This window comes from Rattus rattus, chromosome X (assembly GCF_011064425.1).
Source record: "Rattus rattus isolate New Zealand chromosome X, Rrattus_CSIRO_v1, whole genome shotgun sequence".
NCBI lineage: Eukaryota > Metazoa > Chordata > Mammalia > Rodentia > Muridae > Rattus > Rattus rattus.
Genome location: NC_046172.1, coordinates 78,683,897 through 78,687,526, shown reverse-complemented (window position 1 = coordinate 78,687,526; position 3,630 = coordinate 78,683,897). Strand labels below are relative to the sequence as shown.

The 3,630-nt window shown below is 37.2% G+C and overlaps 1 pseudogene; it reads left to right on the top strand.

Moving 5' to 3' along the window:
- Positions 1-1,366: 1,366 nt before the first annotated feature.
- Positions 1,367-3,238, top strand: LOC116888006 (annotated as a pseudogene).
- The last annotated feature ends 392 nt before the right edge of the window (positions 3,239-3,630 follow it).

Sequence of the window (3,630 nt, the reverse complement as noted above, 5' to 3'; positions counted from 1 at the left end):
TCACTCGATCACTGGCATTACTGTACAGAACCTTTTAACATTATGATGTCCCATTTGTTCATTGTTTACATCTAATTTTGTACTAAAGCAGTTCCATATGGAAAGTCCATGCCAGTGTTTAATAGTATGTTAATTTTCCATTTGTTAACATTCCCATGCTAAACAAACTCAGTATGCTTATTGACAAATGCTCTGTAATTCTGTCAATAGAAAGTTCCCAAAGGAGGGATGTAGAGATGATTCTGTAGTTCAGGACACTTGAGTTTCTTTCAGAGTATGAAGGTACAAAGCACAGAGGTTCACAAGCATTTATTACAATGGTTCCAAGGAAACCAATTCCCTTTTCTGACATCTATGGGTATTAGGTACGCAAATACTGCACATTTAGACATTCAGGTAAAACATTCGGACACACAAAATACTATAAATAAATGATAACAAAATTAAGTAAAAATAAATACAAAAATTAAAACCTCTTTAAAACAAGTTTCAAAATTGAGTATTTCAATATAATTAAAACTAGTATTCAGAAAGCATATTTCATTTTTCACATTTAAATACCCTTTATTCTTATATCAACCATATATACAATTTATTAGTTATCATATGTAGTAAATGGGAGGCAGAAAGTATTTCAAGGTCATTTGGCTTATACTCCACAAACCCTGATAAATGGGAATATAGTATAAATTTATAATGCTTACTGACTAGTGAAGCTTATAAAATCTAATGTTAAGTAAAAAACAAAACTCATATGTGCAACAAATATATAATGACAATACAATATAGCAGTGCACATTCTAAATTACTTCTTAGACTTCTTATCTAATTCTTCAGCTCTTCTGTGTGCTTAAATATCATTTCAAAATATAATTCTTTGTTTAGTGGCTTTTCCCTATGTGTAAAAATTGTACGAGTTGACTGTGTTTGGGATGTGAGTGAAAGTCAGTTGCTCAGAGGTTTGGGTGCTTCCTGGTAGCAAGCTAGTTCCTGTGAGAACCCAGTAGTCTTCTTCTGCCCGCAGCCTCCAAACCAGTTGCCCTGTGTCCCTTTCAGCACCTTCCCACTGCAGCCCATCGAAGCTCTGGAGATGAATTTCACCATCTCTTCCGAGATGACCCAGATTATGATGCATGATTATCACAGAAGAAATTCATGTCTATAGCTTTTAATGACTTGATTACTTCATTTTCAAGCCTGATAGTTTTGGAACCACCATTAAAACTTAAGACATCTACCCTCACTCAGTCGCCTATCTTCACACCATGATGAAGTGCTTTGTTTCCATACTCCTTTGTCTTTGGATCATTTGCGTTTTCAGTGACACATTTCTCTTCAGTAACAATTGCCAAATTTATAAGGAAATATGATTCCTAATGGATATTTCATGTTTGAAGATGAAATTTTTATTGAATGTCCTGTTGTCAAATTAAATGCCTTGAGGAAAAGTGGGCTGTTCCGTGATGTTCGACTTTCATGTTTGATGTTCAGGTTTGTGGCCATGAGATGCTAGTACACAGGGCAGTCCTGGCTTGCTGTTCCCCTATTTGAAATCTTTAATAGTGATAGTGACCCTCAGGAAGTTTCTCCCATGAAGTTGGATGATCTCAATTCAGAAGTTGAATTACGAATACACTGCTCAGTTTAAAGCTGATAAGGATTTAGTAAAGGATGTCTATTCTGCAGCAAAGAAGCTGAAGATGTACAGAAGAAAGCAGTTCTGCAGAGATTATGTACTATCTAGAATGTGTGTTACTAGCTGCATCTCTTAAAAGTTTGTAAGTTGTATGGGAGACTCCTGTTTGTTGAGTAAAGTTTACATTCATATCCAGGAGCATTTGTTATAACTTTCAGAAGAGGAGGAATTTCTGAAGCTTACAAGACTAAAGTTGGAGGTAATGCTTGAAGATAATGTTTGCTTGTACAGCAATGGCAAATTATATGCAAAGGTAAACAACTGCGTGCAGCATAGAATCTGGAAGAATAGAGACAGCCTGGAAAAGCTCATGGAAGAGGTTCAAACCTTCTACTGATCACAAGCTGCTTGACGGGAACCCTCTAGATGGATAGGGTGAGGTGTTTGGCAGTGATGTTGACAGTAGTTCGTGCAGTAAAAGCCACCTTGTGAGAATGGCCAAAAGCAGATAAGTGACAGTTCCACTGGATGTCTCTCTTCTCCAAATGATTCCTTGCAAAGTCCTAAGTATTAGTGGAAAATCATTGCTTCAGAAAAGACTTCAAATACCACTTACTTGTGCCTGCTTGTGTTGGATGGTACATTCTGTGTCATTTTCCTTATGGGCAGAACAATCCACAGAGCTAACCAACAAGTACTCCAAAATTGAGCAAGAGTTTAAGCTTTGAGATGCAACCAGGTAAGTGCCTACCAGGGTCTGGACTGGCAGAGATAAATAGCAAACTCATGATGAATAGCAAACTCATAGCTGCAGGTGGCATGAGAGGAATGTTTGTGAACAGTTGAATGCTATGATCCACATTCAAATCATTGGTCCTTCCTCCCTCCCATGAGAACACCAAGTGCCCACTTTCCAATGGCTGTACTGATGGGACAGCTCTATGTGGTAGGTGTATCAAATGGACATTCAGATGACCTTAATTGTGGAGAAATGTATGATTCAAGTATTGATGACTGTACCCCTATTTCAGAGTTGAGAACTAACCATAGAAATGCAGAAGTGTGTACTCTGAATGGGAAATTGTACATTGTTGGTTGCTTTGAAGCATATGGTCAGAAAGGACTGAAAAATTGTGATATATTTGATACTGAAACAATGTCATGTACAAGCTGTACTCCTGTTGACATTCAAAGACACTAGTCTGCAGTTTGTGAACTTGGTGGTTGTTTGTATATAATTGGAGGTGCAGAATCTACACAGTAGAACAATGTAATCCTGAAAATGACACCTGTACTGTAATTGCAACCATGAATGTGGCTAGTCAAGGAGCTAGAGTTGCTATTTTTGGTGTAAAATATTTTGTAGGCAGTGGCAATGATGGTTCTCATGCCACTAGTTGTGTGGAGATGTATGATTCAACTGGAAATGAATGGAAGATGATGGGAAATATGACTTCACCAAGGAGCAATGTTATGATCACAAGTTTACGGAATACCATTTACACAGGGGGACTCATTGGCAATGAATTTCTGAATACCTTGGAAGTCTACAATACTGAATCAAATGAATATAATCATTACACAAAGATTTTCCAGTGTTGACAAATTTAAGAACCCCATACTAACAAGCTTAGTGATGTAACTGTGTTTAGTAGTGGTGCACTTGTGAATAAGTGTAGTTGGTAGAGTAGATGTTGCTAACAGCAACACAAAGCTTTTGCATATTACATATTATTAAACATGCTGCACATACTGTTTGTGTTTTCAACAGAATGCAAAGATGAAGACTTGTTTATTAATACTTTTTTTCATTTCTTTATTTATTAGATATTTTATAAATTTAATATTCAAATGTTATCCCATTTCCCCTTGCCCCATCTCCTCTCATCCTTCTCCTACTTCTATGAAGATACTCCCACCCCTGTGTACCCACTCCCACCTCAACACCTTGGCTTTCACCTACTCTGGGGAGGCAATCTTTCACAGGACCAAGG